General features: G+C 40.6%; 1 long non-coding RNA gene across 2 annotated transcripts in view; it reads right to left on the bottom strand.

Annotated features, from left to right (window-relative positions):
* The window catches only part of LOC307176108, a 167,240-nt gene that overhangs the window by 144,708 nt on the left and 5,614 nt on the right, over positions 1-16,918 (bottom strand). For both annotated transcript variants that reach the window (XR_013824607.1, XR_013824608.1), the window contains exon 2: positions 10,563-10,713. This is a non-coding gene — a long non-coding RNA (uncharacterized lncRNA). The remainder of the gene's footprint in view (positions 1-10,562; positions 10,714-16,918) is intronic.

Here is a 16,918-nt window from a genome sequence, read left to right as displayed (position 1 = left end):
CTATTTAATTTTGACAAAAGTTTCATAAAGTGTTTTAAAATTTTACAGAGTAAGTCTATTATTATGATCTTAAAAAACATATTTTATGTACTTGCTTGCTGATTTTTCCAAAAGATTTTCACTGTTAACTTATCAAGTTGTATAAAATGTTCCATACAGGCTCTTAACAAATATTTATGTTTAATCTATGTTTAACGTAGAATAGTATTTTCATGTTTACTATATTTAATCCCTGTAATTATGTGTCTTCCTTTATTCTTCCCAATAAGGTTTTATTGTATTTCTTTAATATATATTTTATGTTAAAAGATAAATCACTATCCATTTATGCACAGCTATTGTTGCTGTTATTACATAACATGTTGACATTTTATTTTCTGTCTAACTCTATGTCATTAATGTATGTATGAAATTGATTTTTTTAATTATGCTAAAATCTTGCAACTCTGGTGAAATTTCACTTTTTGGTTTGATGTCCTTGATTTTCTGTATAATTATACAATTAGTAAATGTTGACTTTCTAAAAAGATATCCAGAGACCTTACTTGAGGCTCTCCTTCAAATAACTTCTTATACGGTATTTTTACAGTTTCAGTAAAATAAACAAAGTTCAATCTATTTCCACTCTTAGTCTTCTAATTAAATGGATTAATTAAAACTGAAACTATTTATAAAATTGACTGAATTAAAGAAACTATAACAGATTGGAAGTCATGTCTGAGGTAATTAGATTTGGAGTCTGATTTTATAGACATTAAAAGAACAAATGAACAATCAATTGATACCCTAAGTAACTATATTAAATGTAACATAATACATTTCATAAATGTACTCTTTGTATATAACACTAAAATTTTACTACAATGGCAAAGAATATATTTCTAAAATGAATCCTAAGGGGAGAATTGCAGTTAGTTACTAGATCAGTAACTATTTTGAATGTTATAATATCACCACCTACTGGAGAAATAGGATAGGAAAATTTCTCATTTTGGAAATCCTCATCAATAGCAATATTTATTCAATTTAGACATTCCTAAATTCACATTTTTTAAGGTCTCAAGATCCTAACCTTATTCTTTACACACACGAGGAAATAGACACAGAAGGGCTAAATGGTTCAATGATTTGCCCCAATCACACTACTAATTATACAAAAGATGACGACATGAGACCAATTACATATATAACTATTCTCCGGGTCTCCTAGCTCTCAGTCCCGTGATCTGAGTTCTATAACTTGCTCTTCCAGCATGACAGGCGCCACGTTCACTGTCAGTGTCCATTACAATAATGGCTAAAACACTCTTGAAGTGAAAGTAAAGTTGGTTTTCCTATCAAACCTATTTATCATAATTTCCTTTTTTTTTTTTTTTTTTTTTTACTGACTCATGGAACAATTAAGAGCTAAGTCTCTCTGAAGTTCTTATGTTATCTCCTACAGGTGACTGTTGACTGAATTATTTAGTATAAGCAATCTCATTTCTCATTTCTCCCTTTTATTTTCTCACCTATAATTAAAGAAAGAAAGGAAACAGCACTTTCCATCTCTCAGATCAACACTTTAAAAAGACTGTTGGAAACCGGGTGGGAAAACAGGCTCCCCCTTAAACTGTGAGAGTGTACGTTGGTGCCAAAGTTTGCTGGTAATTTCAAAGCTCACCCATCCCCTCTCACGCGTGCCTTCACTTTCCGGGTCAACTGCAGTCCGAAAATACCAAATAAACTATTCATCAGTTTTAAATTGCAAGCCGTTTTGATTAACATTATGAAATCTCACGCTGCTCCGTCTTATGCAGGAGCCCCAACAATCAACATCATCTACACCTGACGTCCAACCACCAACAGCATCACAGTTCAATGATTCTCCTTCTGATGCACTGGCAGAAGGCTGGTAGGAGCCCAATGCTACGTCACTGTGCCTACGGTCACTCACTTCAGTTCATCTCATCATGTCGGCATTTTATCACCTCACATCATCACAAGAAGAAGGGTGAATACAGGACGATCAGGTATTTTGAGAGAGAAAGACCATATTCGCATAACTTGTGTTACATACAGGGCACTGTTATAATTGTTCTATTTTATTAGTAGTTATAAAATAATTTTATATTGTTATTGTTAATTCTTTACTCTGCCTAATTTATAAACTAAACTTTATCATCAATACGTATGTATAAGATAAAGCATAGTGTATACGGGGTTTGGTACTATCCGTGGTTTCAGACATCCTCTGAGGGTCTTGGAATGTATCCCCTGTGGGTAAGGGGCGACGATTGCACCCATCAAAAATTTAAATCACATAGCTTTTGATGCCATAATTCTACTCCTAGGGATTTATAATGATATTTCTACACAAATAATCACTGCAGCATTATTGGTGATAGCAAAAATGAAATAAATTTGGAAACAATCTAAATGTTATTAATAGGAGACTGACAAAATAAGTTATAGGGCATTGATACAGCTATAACATATGGAACATTGTGCAGCCATTTTTTAAAATAACATAGTTCTATGCATACTTATAAGAAAAGATAACTAGAGATTGGTTCAAGATGGAGGAGTAGAAGGACATGCTCTCACTCCCTCTTTCGAGAACACCAGAATCACAACTAACTGCTGAACGATCATCGACTGGAAGACACAGGAACTCAACAAAAAAGATACCCCACATGCAAAGACAAAGGAGAAGCCGCAGTGAGACGGTGGGAGGGGCACAATCACAATAAAATCAAATACCATAACTGCTGGGTGGGTAACTCACAAACTGGAGAACATTTATACCACCGAAGTCCACCCACTGGAGTGACGGTTCTGAGCCCCACATCAGGTTTCCGAACCTGGAGGTCCGGCAACGGCAGGAGGAATTCCTAGATAATCAGACTTTGAAGGCTAGTGGGATTTGATTGCAAGACTTCAACAGGACTGGGGGAAACAGAGACTCCACTCTTGGAGGGCACACACAAAGTAGTGTGCACATCGGGACCCAGGGGAAGGAGCAATGACCCCATAGGAGACTGAACCAGACCTACCTGCTAGTGTTGGAGGGTCTCCTGCAAAGGCATGGGGTGGCTGTGCCTCACCATGAGGACAAGGACACTGGCAGCAGAAGTTCTGGGAAGTACTCCTTGGCATGAGCCCTCCCACAGTCTGCCATTAGCCCCACCAAAGAGCCCAGGTAGGCTCCAATGTTGGGTCACCTCAGGCCAAACAACCAACAGGGAGGGAACCCAGCCCCACCCAACAGCGGACAAGCGGACTAAAGTTTTACTGAGCTCTGCCCACTAGAGCAACAGCCAGCTCTACCCACCACCAGTCCCTCCCATTAATCCTCTTAGATAGCCTCATCCACCAGAAGGCAGACAGCAGAAGCAAGAAGAACTACAGTCCTGCAGCCTGTGGAACAAAAACCACATTCACAGAAAGATAGACAAGATGAAAAGGCAGAGGGCTATGCACCAGATGAAGGAACAAGATAAAATCCCAGAAAAACAACCAAATGAAGTGGAGATAGGCAACCTTCCAGAAAAAGAATTCAGAATAATGATAGTGAAGATGATCCAGGACCTCAGAAAAAGAATGGAGGCAAAGATCAAGAAGATGCAAGAAATGTTTAACAAAGACCTAGAAGAATTAAAGAACAAACAAACAGAGATGAACAATACAATAACTGAAATGAAAAATCCACTAGAAAGAATCAATAGCAGAATAACTGAGGCAGAAGAATGGATAAGTGACCTGGAAGACAGAATGGTGGAATTCACTGCTGTGGAACAGAAAAAAGAAGAAAAGAAATGAAGACAGCCTAAGAGACCTCTGGGACAACATTAAATGCAACAACATTCACATTATAGGGGTCCCAGAAGGAGAAGAGAGAGAGAAAGGACCCAAGAAAATATTTGAAGAGATTATAGTTGAAAACTTCCCTAACATGGGAAAGGAAATAGCCACCCAAGTCCAGGAAGCACAGAGAGTCCCATACAGGATAAACCCAAGGAGAAACACGCCAAGACACATAGCAATCTAACTGGCAAAAATAAAAGATAAAGAAAAATTATTGAAAGCAGCAAGAGAAAAAAGACAAATAACATACAAGGGAACTCCCATAAGGTTAACAGCTGATTTCTCAGCAGAAACTCTACAAGTCAGAAGGGAGTGGCATGATATACTTAAAGTGATGAAAGGGATGAACCTACAACCAAGATTACTCTACCCATCAAGGACCTCATTCAGATTCGATGGAGAAATCAAAAGCTTTACAGACAAGCAAAAGCTAAGAGAATTCAGCACCACCAAACCAGCTCTACACAAATGCTAAAGGAACTTCTCTAAGTGGGAAACACAAAAGAAGAAAAGGACCTACAAAAACAAACCCAAAACAATTAAGAAAATGGTCATAGGAACATACATATCGATAATTACCTTAAATGTGAATGGATTAAATGCTCCAACCAAAAGACACAGGCTTGCTGAATGGATACAGAAACAAGACCCATGTATATGCTGTCTACACAGACCCACTTCAGACCTAGGGACACATACAGACTGAAAGTGAGGTGATGGAAAAAGATACTTCATGCAAATGGAAATCAAAAGAAAGCTGGAGTAGCAATACTCATATCAGATAAAATAGACTTTAAAATAAAGAATGTTAAAAGAGACAAGGAAGGACCCTACATAATGACCAAGGACTCTACATAATGACCCTACATAATGACCAAGAATAAGATATAACAATTATAAATATATATGCACCCAACATAGGAGCACCTCAATACATAAGGCAAATGCTAACAGCTCTAAAAGAGGAAATCGACAGTAACACAATAATATTGGGGGACTTGAACACCTCACTTACACCAATGGACAGATCATCTAAACAGAAAATTAATCAGGAAACACAAGCTTTAAATGACACAATAGACCAGATAGATTTAACTGATATTTATAGGACATTCTATCCAAAACCGCAGATTACACTTTCTTCTCAAGTGTGCATGGAACATTTGCCAGGACAGATCACATCCTGGGTCACAAATCAAGCCTTAGTAAATTTAAGAAAACTGAAATCATACCAAGCATCATTTCTGACCACACGCTATGAGATTAGAAATCAATTACAGGGAAAAAAACGTAAAAAGCACAAACACATGGAGGCTAAACAATACATTACTAAATAACCAAGAGATCACTGAAGAAATCAAAGAGGAAATAAAAAAATATCTAGAGACAAATGACAATGAAAGCACAACAATCCAAAACCTATGGGATGCAGCAAAAGCAGTTCTAAGAGGGAAGTTTATAGCTATACAAACCTACCTCAAGAAACAAAGAAAACCTCAAATAAACAATCTAACGTTACACCTAAAGGAACTAGAGAAAGAAGAACAAACAAAACCCAAAGTTAGCAGAAGGAAAGAAATCATAAATATCAGATCAGAAAAAAATGAAAAAGAAATGAAGGAAACTATAGCAAAGATCAATAAAACTAAAATCTGGTTCTTTGAGAAGATAAACAAAATTGATAAACCATTAGCCAAACTCATCAAGAAAAAAATGGAAAAGACTCAAATCAATGGAATTAGAAATGAAAAAGAAGTAACAACTGATGCTGCAGAAATACAAAAGATCATGAGAGATTACCACAAGCAACTATATGCCAATAAAATGGACAAGCTGGAAGAAATGGACCAATTCTTAGAAAGGTATAACCTTCCAAGACTGAACCAGGAAGAAATAGAAAATATGAACAGACCAATCACAAGTAATGAAATTGAAACTGTGATTAAAAATCTTCCAACAAACAAAAGTCCAGGACCAGATGGCCTCACAGGTGAATTCTATCAAATGTTTAGAGAAGAGCTAATACCCATCCTTCTCAAACTCTTCCAAAAAACTGCAGAGGAAGGAAAACTCCCAAACTCATTCTATGAGGCCACCATCACCCTGATACCAAAACCAGGCAAAGATACTACAAAAAAAGAAAATTACAGACCAATATCACAGATGAATATAGATGCAAAAATGCTCAACAAAATATTAGCAAACAGAATCCAACAACACATTATAAGGATCATACACCATGATCAAGTGGGATTTATCCCAGAGATGCAAGGATTCTTCAGTATATGCAAATCAATCAACATGATACACCATATTAACAAACTGAAGAATAAAAACCATATGATCATCTCAATAGATGCAGAAAAAGCTTTTGACAAAATTCAACACGCATTTATGATAAAAGCTCTCCAGGAAGTGGGCATAGAGGGAACTTACCTCAACATAATAAAGGCCGTATACAACAAACCCACAGCAAACATCATTCTCAATGGTGAAAAACTGAAAGCATTTCCTCTAAGATCAGGAACAAGACAAGGATGTCCACTCTCACCACTATTATTCAACATAGTTTTGGAAGTCCTAGCCACGGCAATCAGAGAAGAAAAAGAAATAAAAGAAATACAAATTGGAAAAGAAGAAGTAAAACTGTCACTGTTTGCAGATGACATGATACTATACATAGAAAATCCTAAAGATGCCACCAGAAAACTACTAGAGCTCATCAATGAATTTGGTAAAGTAGCAGGATACAAAATTAATGCACAGAAATCTCTTGCATTCCTATACTAATGATGAAAAATCTGAAACAGAAATTAAGGAAACACTCCCATTTACCATTGCAACAAAAAGAACAAAATACCTAGGAATAAACCTACCTAGGGAGACAAAAGACCTGTATGCAGAAAACTATGACACTAATGAAAGAAATTAAAGATGATACCAACAGGTGGAGAGATATACCACGTTCTTGCATTGGAAGAATCAATATTGTGAAAATGACTATACTACCCAAAGCAATCTACAGATTCAATGCAGTCCCTATCAAATTACCAATGGCATTTTTTACAGAACTAGAACAAAAAATCTTAAAATTTGTATGGAGACAAAAAAGACCCCGAATAGCCAAAGCATTTTTGAGGGAAAAAAATGGAGCTGGAGGAATCAGACTCCCTGACTTCATTCTATACTACAAAGCTACGGTCATCAAGACAATATGGTACCGGCACAAAAACAGAAATATAGATCAATGGAACAGGATAGAAAGCCCAGAGATAAACCCATGCACCTATGGTCAACTAATCTATGACAAAGGAGGCAAGGATATACAATGGAGAAAAGACAGTCTCTTCAATAAGTGGTGCTGGGAAAACTGGACAGCTACATGTAAAAGAATGAAATTAGAACACTCCCTAACACCATACACAAAAATAAACTCAAAATGGATTAGAGACCTAAATGTAAGACCAGACACTATAAAACTCTTAGAGGAAAACATAGGAAGAACACTCTTTGACATAAATCACAGCAAGATATTTTTTGATCCACCTCCTAGAGTAATGCAAATAAAAACAAAAATAAACAAATGGGCCCTAATGAAATTTCAAAGCTTTTGCACAGCAAAGGAAACCATAAACAAGACGAAAGACAACCCTCAGAATGGGAGAAAAGATTTGCAAATGAAGCAATGGACAAAAGATTAATCTCCAAAATATATAAACAGCTCATGCAGCTCAATATTAAAAAAACAAACAACTCAATCCAAAAATGGGCAGAAGACCTAAATAGACATTTCTCCAAAGAAGACATAGAGATGGCCAAGAAGCACATGAAAAGCTAGTCAACATCACTAATCATTAGAGAAATGCAAATCAAAACTACAGTGAGGTATCACCTCACACCAGTTAGAATGGGCATCATCAGAAAATCTACAAACAACAAATGCTGGAGAGGGTGTGGAAAAAAGGGAACCCTCTTGCACTGTTGGTGGGAATGTAAATTGATACGGCCAGTATGGAGAACAGTATGGAGGTTCCTTAAAAAACTAAACATAGAATTACCATATGATCCAGCAATCCCACTACTGGGCATATACCCAGAGAAAACCATAATTCAAAAAGAGACATGCACCCCCATGTTCACTGCAGCACTATTTACAATAGCCAGGACATGGAAGTAACCTAAATGCCCATCAACAGACCAATGGATAAAGAAGATGTGGTACAGGGCTTCCCTGGTGGTGCAGTGGTTGAGAGTCCGCCTGCTGATGCTGGTTCGTGCCCCAGTCCGGGAAGATCCCACATGCTGCGGAGCGGCTGGGCCCATGAGCTATGGCCACTGACCCTGCGTGTCTGGAGCCTGTGCTCCGCAGCAGGAGAGGCCACAACAGTGAGAGGCCCGCGTACCACAAAAAAAAAAATAAGAAGAAGAAGACGTGGTACATATATACAATGGAATATTACTCAGCTATAAAAAGGAACGCAGTTGGGTCACTTGTAGAGACGTGGATGCATCTAGAGACTGTCATACAGAGTGAAGTAAGTCAGAAAGAGAAAAACAAATATCGTATATTAACGCATATACGTGGAACATAGAAAATGGTACAGATGAACCGGTTTGCAGGGCAGAAATTGAGACACAGATGTAGAGAACAAACGTATGGACACCAAGGGGTGAAGTGGCGGGGGTGGTAGTGGGATAAATTGGGAGATTGGGATTGACATGTATACACTGATGTGTATAAAATGGATGACTAATAAGAACCTGCTGTATAAAAAATAAACTTAAAAAAAGATAACTAAATTTTCTGTTTAAAGAAAAAGGGCCAGTTTTTGCATTATATGTGTTCTATCATTCCACTTGTGTAAACGTGTAGACTTTTATAAATGTTTACAATACAAAATATATTAACGTATGGTTTTACATAAATATAATTTTATAAATATATATGCTAAATGTATGTTATATATGTATACACATGAACAAATACATGCATTTGCTTATGCATAGAAAGTTCTCAAGCTGATGTGTTACATCTTTTTCAAGTTATGACTCACATAGCAAAAAAGTTGTCCTATGCTCTGAGACAAACTAAAGAGGATTTAGAAGCATCTATGTGGAAGTTGGTAAAAAAAAAAATCATGATGTCTTCTTTATAGTACAAAATTATTATAAAATCTATACAGTATTTGGAATGACATTAAATGCTAAATTTAAGCTTCCAAAAGTATTTTCAAATATTTAATGTACTTCTAAGTTTTTTCCTGCTAATACAATTTTTTAATACAGGACTTAATACTTGAAATGTCTATATGCAATCCCTGATCAAGACCTTTAAAAATGGTTGAAGCTAATTCTTGATGACCACCATTGATAAAAAACATATTTGCACTAATATACAAAATTTGTATTGCTTTACAAATATGCACAGATTTTAACATAAATGAAAGTCTGTTTTCAATTTTAATGTCTTTTTCTTTTCTTTCATTGATAAGTGTAATGATAAAATTTCTTTGGTGACATGAATGGATTTCCAACTTAAACATTTCCATAACAAGTATTTCACAATCTAAATAACCTCAAATTTGCAAAAAAGTGTGGGCCTGTTAGAGCAATCATCCTCGAAGTGGTTTAGATGCCTCTGAGAGGGCATGTCAGCCCCAGGTAGGCAGAATTATATATGTGGTGTACTGGGTTGAATAATGTCCCCCCAAAATTCATGTCTACCCTGAACCTCAGAATGTGACTTTATTTGGAATAAGGTCTTTGCAGATGTAATTAATGTGAGGTTCAAGATAAGATCATCCTGGATTAGGTGGTCCCACAATCCAGTAAGAGTATCCTTAGAAGAGACAGGAAAGGAGAGGACACAGGGACACAGAGAAGAAGGTGATGTGAGTACAAAGGCAGGGACTGGAGTAATGCACCTACAAGGCAAGGGACAGAGAGGACGGAGGGCCACTGCCGGAGGCTGGGAGAGAGGCGGGGAGTGGATTCTCCCTCAGGGCCGCCAGAAGGAACAACCCTGGGGACACCTTGATTTCTGGGCTCCAGAACCATGAGAATACATTTCTGTGATCGTAAGCCACTCAATGTGCAGTAATTTGTCATGGCAGCCCTGCGACACTGATGTACACGGGTGCCCACCGAGTGCCCCCCACTGGGATGGGACGGCGCCTGGCCAGGCTGCTCCCCAGCTCTCTGTGCTCCGGGGAAGATGGGATGCTGAGAAAAGCAGCCTGGATGACTTAGGGCTGGACTCCCCCCCGCCCCCGCCCAGGAGCTGGGGCTGTGGAGAAGGAAGCTCCCTTCCCTCGAGGTGAACCAAGATTGCAGTTTCAAGATGGAAAGTCCATGGGACTCAGCACCGCCCAGGCCTTAGCCGATTGATCTACGCCCCCAGCAGCAGTTCAGAAAGTGCCCTGTCACAGCACTGTAAATCAGCTCTACTCCAATTTTTTAAATAAATAAGAAAAAAAGGGAAAAAAAAGAAAGAAAGAAAACACCCTGCGAGTGAACCCTTGGAGGACCACCGAGGAAAACAAGGTCCTCCCTTCATACTCCTGTTACAGTGCAGTAAAACATCTTACACTCAAGAATGAAGAAAGCAATCAGACCTTTTCAGAGACACCAGCATCTTCAACAGAGAAAGGTGTGTGAATTTCAAGAAAATGTTAAACACACAGTGAACGTGAAGAAAGGATATATTTGAAAAATACCTTCAAGAGTATCAGTGCATGGCAATCTCAGTCACTTGAAACTGGTCGGACCGTGGGCTCCAAAATGATTTTGTGTGAGAATCTTCCCAAACAAGGAGTAATTAATGAAGAAGAAGAGCAGCTGGTACCTCAGGTGTTGCAGTCAGGTATTCTGAGGAAACAAGAGACTCAGCCTTACTCACTTGATAGACCCCTGTGGGTTAGATGATAAATGCTACATTATAACTGAAAGGAAGATGAAGTTATAGGTGTTTAATTCATAATTGTTTCTCCAGAAGATCTCTGAGAATGACAGTTTAATTAAAAGGTACTTACACATTTTAAAGGGAAGATATAAACCCAGGGCTTAGAGAAGCATATCAATTTAGGGCACTCTGTAATATAAGTATAAACTAAGTTCTAAAATGAAATTTTGGTATCTGGGGTAAATTTGCCCTCTCCCCAAATTGACAGTTAAAGAAATGCGGGGGAAATTATGTGTTTAAAAAATAATTTGCACAATTCTGGAAGTCAGTTTTAATACACTGCTTTGTTCTTGTGGTAAAATGTTTTATGTTAAATGTTAAAAAATAGTCCAGGGGCTTCCCTGGTGGCGCAGTGGTTGAGAGTCCGCCTGTCGATGCAGGGGACACGGGTTCGTGTCCCGGTCCGGGAGGACCCCACATGCTGCGGAGCGGCTGGGTCCGCGAGCCATGTCCGCTGAGCCTGCGCGTCCGGAGCCTGTGCTCCGCAACGGGAGAGGCCACAACAGTGAGAGGCCCGCGTACCAAAAAAATAAAAAATAAATAAAAAAAAATAAGAAAAAAAAAAAATAGTTCAATCTGGTGAATGTCTAAACCTAAACTGGTCCACAAGTGTCTGCCTTGCTTCTAAGTTTACGACCCTTGTTTCCATTCCTTCACCGCGTTTTTCCATCTGGATGGTCTAGCAGGTAATTAAACTCCTCTGCCCAAAACTGTAGTAGTAGTAGTAGCAGTAATAATGATATACATGGAGACAAAATTGGGGCCACAGCATGAGCCAATAGCCTTCGCCTGCCCACGCACCGCTGCTCTGCGCATCCTGCATCAGGCCCTTTGGAAACAACTGCTGCAAATTTCACATCAGCAATTCTCTCTCTTTCTTTTACTAAACTCAACTTTATGGTCTACATAAAAAATAACCACAGTAATGTACTTAACCTTCTCTTAATGTATACCTTATGTAACACCTGTATCCCTGAGAATTCCACCTTCTTTTGTCCGACAAAGATTGAGAGGAAGCTGGAGCCGGAATCTCAAGTTACAGCTCAAGTCTGTGGGCTGGTGCGCCCTCTGATGGACATTTTTCACGTTACACGTGCTTTTTTGTTTTGGGGTGTTTTTTGCGCTGTTGTGTTTTTTAAGGAAGGAGCACTTCATTTGCAGGCCAAGAAACATCTCGTAAAGCCAAGAACAATCAGGAAGTCATCTCAAATGATCCCTGAATGATCCAAAACACACGAATCTTATTTAGCTGACTGGGTTCACCAGAGTTCTTGTCAGGGACCTTGTTTAACAGAGGTGGCTTGATAATAACTTGGAATGGCAGATAAACTGCAAGGGACTGATCAGCAAGAATTGTTTTTTAAAATGTTTGTTCTGATTGATAAAGGATGGGGAGTTTGCATTTGGGAATTGGAGAGGGAGAAATTGCACCCTCACCCTGGGGACAGGGGAGCACGGTAGAACAGAGGCCACAGAAAATACATGCGAAATAAGGAGAGTTCGCTTTGAGAGATCTAAGATGCTGAGCCCCGACCCGGACCCTCCAAATCTTCAGCAAAGAAGATTGGTCGGCCTCTTGCGGAAAACGGTAAAGAAGCTGAATTCTGTGTCCTGGGTGATTTGGGGGGCTGAGGGGGGCAGGAGCCCGCGAGACACAGACCCAGAGTCTGAAGGCACAGCTGAATGTAGAAACCCAGTGTTCCAGGAGAAGCACCGCGGTCCTTCACTGGAGGGCTGCGTAAATTCATAAAGCTCAAACATCTCTGAGTCAACACTACAGCAGTGGTTGAAAAGCGACAAAAGCAGAGCTATAGGTCAGTGTTTCCCAGCAAGGTAAGCACAGCAAGTAGTGACATGTGCGTAGCTGGCTGACAGAGGTGCAGGGCCTCTGGCCACCCCAGAGCTTGTGCTGTTGCCCAACAGTTCAGAGGTGTCAGTACCTCAAACCTGTGTGGCCTCCCGAGGGCCCACGGAGGAGGTTCTGCTGTAGGTAGGCTGCATGTGGGCTGACGCAGTGCCCAAGACTGGTCAACAGGAGCGACGACCACCCCTAGACAAGGCCAAGGTCTCAGGCCTGCACCTCGTCCTCCTGGATGTGTCGTCAGGTCGTACTGGAATCTCGTCCTTTGCTGAGCGCTCCCCGGCTAGCCTCCGCAGAGCTGCTAACTTCCGTGCATTTACTCCACTGCGCTATTTTTAGGCACAGGTGAACAGCACTTCACTGCTGCAATTTCGGTGGCTGTTACTCTCTAGTTTTATCCTTGCTCTACCTGGTGATGTTTCCCTGTCTAAATACTTCACTAACAAAGGCAGTAACGTATCACAGAGCTGAGAACCGGGAAGGAAGCATGAAGGGGGAGATGCCTGTGAAGAGCAGAGCCCGTGCATGAGTGATGCTCTGTTCACATAATTCTGAAGCCACTATCTGAGAACAGGTCTAAGTTCTCTCACTTCGATGACAGAGGGAAGACCTCGGTGGCTTTAGACATAAAAAGAACAGCTTTCGGGGAATCGTGTAGTGATTATTACACCACTGCATTTTCTTAGTTACACTTACTAGTCCACTGTACTGTATCTCTGTTACAATTTCAGAATGAGATGAAAGGGACTGTTTACTCCCAGGACCAGTGCTTTAGAACCAGTGCAGGAAAGCCTTGGGTGCTCCCCTGCTCTTAACTTGTGAATCACACTGAAATAGTCATTCGTGTGATCACAGCTCCAGCTCTCCTGCATCCCCCAAGTCCTGGACAGTCAGGCAGGGCCTCCGGATTCGCTCTGGCCAAGGACACATGAATGGGAGCATCACGTGCCAGGTCCAGTCAAAAGCTTTAAGACCTGAGCATGATTTTCCAAATGTCCTTCCCCCTGTGTGACAGCAGAGACTGTCCCAGAGGGTGGCGGTGGCATCAGTCTGGGTCTCTGAGCGAAGCTATCATGAGACAGAGACCGTCCCCATTGACTCATTGTCACCCCGTGGTCTGTAAGCATCACTGAGACGTGTGGACACTTTGTCACCCGAGCAGTGCCTTTCCTGACTGATGCGTACACATATGCTAATTGTACATATAGAAGAACCCCCGTATCGATGGGTATTTTATCTTACATATAGTCATAAGAACTTAGATTATCTAATACTCAAGATTATAATAAAATAAAAGGTTGTTACTTCTATAGGTAGATCTAATATTTGTCTGTAAAAGGAACAGCTGGGGGAAAAAAGAAACAGCTGGTAGATAAAGAGAATACAGCTGACCGTTGAACAACACAGCTTGAACTGCCCAGGACTGAACTTGGACGTGCATTTTTTTCAGCAAATATGTACTACAGTACTACACAATCTACGGTTGGTGCTCAGATTCAGAACCACAGATACAGAGAGCTGACTGTAAACTTCTGGCAGGTTTTCGACTATGCGGAGGGTCGGCGCCCCTAGCCCCCATGTTGTTCAAGCATCAATTATACATATAAACATAAAAAGCAGAGGAGAAGCAATGATATGATCGGGAGTTATTATCAGCAGGCCACCAGCCCCATCTACCACAGTCGTCTCCAAGGTGATCAGTGATGTCATCACGCTGCTCCTGGACCATCTGAACCCAAAATCTCCCATCAGCAAAACCCGTAGAGGTGACTTTACTTCTGTATTCTCTTAGGTCAACCACAAACATTTAGATTCCGGAACATATAAATGTCCAGTCATGCTTTTTGGAGATACTTTTTAGAAGATGCTCAACTCTGGGAACAGAAAAGAGAAGCAAATCGAACGACAGAAAAATAGAGACCTTTACAATGAACCGAAGGAAACACAATGGACATACACTTAGAGCTTCGATGTGCACCTTCCTGACATTCTTGAGGAGAGCGGAGGGTGAGGTTAAGTCAAAGAGGCTGGCAGCATCTGCTTTGCATAAAGTCATTGTGGCGTTTAGAAAAAATCTTTTTATGTTTCTACAGAGTTGAAGGCTTCCTGAATACATTTAGTTGAAAAGATTGGATCCTGGACTAAGAGTAAGTCCAGGAAGTGAATTCACAACTCTGTAGATGGTGAGAGATCCAGAGAGACAAGTCCGGAGGATCTCATGGTACCTGTCTACAGAGGAAGGGAAACTGAGGCCCAGGACTGGGAAGACAGCTCTGTGATCCGTAATTTGAAAACTTTCCATAAAGAAAAGTCTAACCCCAAATGCCTTAACTAATAAGTTCTACTCAAATTTAGAGAAGAAAAAACCACCAACGTAAGAGAAACTCCTCCATGGAATTAAAAAAAGTGGGAATACTTCTCCATACACTCAGTGAGGTCAGAATAAATTTGATCCCCAAACTTAACAAGGACGTTACAAGAAAGAAAAATTATAGGCTAATATCATTCATGAACATAAATGCAAACTTCCAAACAATATTAGCAAACTGAGGTTCCATTTCCAGCAGTGACAGAATAGGTTGTATCAGACTGATCTCCTCCTAATAATAGTTAGAATTTCTGGACACAAGCATGACCAAAGACAGGCAGATGTCACAGGCGATCTCAGCCTTAAAAGAGGGGAAGCAGGCTGGGTTGATCTAAATTTACTGACTTCTCACCTAACGGCTCCACTAACTGTGCTGCACACAGGAAATGGAGCTCAAGTAGAAAGGGACAGGTTCATCCGGCCAAGGATTCAGAGGTCAGAGTTCGGGGCTGGGAATTAAGAGGAGGAATCCTAGCAACGAGGCAGCCAAAGGAAGGCGTCCCCAAATCTGTGCAAAACTCCTCTCAAATCCTTGACTAGCTCCTTAACTGTGCAGACCTAAGCTGAGAGTCCAAGCAACAGAGCAGAAAGCAGCAGAAGGTAGAGCCTAAACGACCTGGGCAGAGATTTCAGCATCTTTCTCTTCTTGAGAGGCAGCGTTTGGAGTTCAAGTCATGCCAAATGAGAGGGAACTGGTAAATACTTCGGGTTTTCCATTGAGTACCAGAAGAGTCACCATACAATAAAGGGCCACATTTAAAACTAATGGCTATGTCTTAGGACTTACTGCCTACAACAAAAAAACAACACTTTTCAGAGAAAGATGAAAGAATTCAGAGCTCCTATAATGTAGCCTTTACAATACTCAATATACAAATAAAAAATATTAGCTATGCAAAGAAGCAAGAAAATGTGACCCGCAATCTCTAAAAAGTTAAAAAGCAGTTATTATAAACAGGCCCTGCAATGACCAGATGTTAGAATCAGCAGTCAGGGATTCTTAAATAAATAAAAGAAATATGCTAAAGAATCTATAGGAAAAGAGGGATCTGATGGGTGAAGAGGTGAGGAATTTCAGAGAGAAAGGGAAATTCTACAAGTAAACCGACGGAGAGTTCCGGTCCAAGACGGCAACATAGGAGATTCCTGAATTCACCTCCTCCCATGGACACCTCTAATCTGCAGCTCCACACAGAACAATTCCCTCTGAAAGAAATGCAAAAACTAGCTGGACAACTCCTCCACATCAGGCAAATGAGAAAAAAATCCACATCAAAACGGGTAGGAAAGGTTGAAACTTTCATCAGAAACCCCACCTCCGGTGCAGTGACATACAGTCAGGAGGGAACTCACAACTCCCAGCTTCTCCCTGGGGAGCAAGGGGTTTCGACCCAACATCTAGTGCCCTAGCTTTTAAAACGTCCACCTAAGGGATGGGCCCCCAAAACACCTAGCTCTAAAAGCCAACAGGGCTTATGGTACAAAGGTAACGCAAAGAAAGAAAGAGTTGTTAATGGGTTTGTGAGGACACCTCATGGCTGCCCCCCAGTGCTAAGTGCGGAAGCAGCAGACAGAAATGCCCACCTCCTCGTTTTTACCTAAAAGAGGTCTCTTTGCATTCCTTAAAATCTGCAGCCTGAGGGTCAGGCCCCTAATTTAGCACATGCCTAGGGGCCACCTGCTGCCCCCCATGGAGACTGGGGAGTCTGGTAGGGGCATCTCCACCAACTCCCTAGGTCTGCCTCCAAGTCACAGTTTTCTCCCTGGAAGGAGCCTGTACGCACATCTGACGCCTGGCTTTTGCAGATGCAACCCAGGAGATGCACCCCTTGATTGTCTGGCTCTGGGGACCAGGGGGGCTTGCATTTGTAGGACCTATCAG

The sequence above is a fragment of the Stenella coeruleoalba genome, assembly GCF_951394435.1.
Source record: "Stenella coeruleoalba genome assembly, chromosome: 17".
Taxonomy (NCBI): Eukaryota; Metazoa; Chordata; class Mammalia; order Artiodactyla; family Delphinidae; genus Stenella; species Stenella coeruleoalba.
The sequence above is the reverse complement of the archived record's forward strand: the minus strand, read 5'-3'. Positions and strand labels throughout refer to the sequence as shown.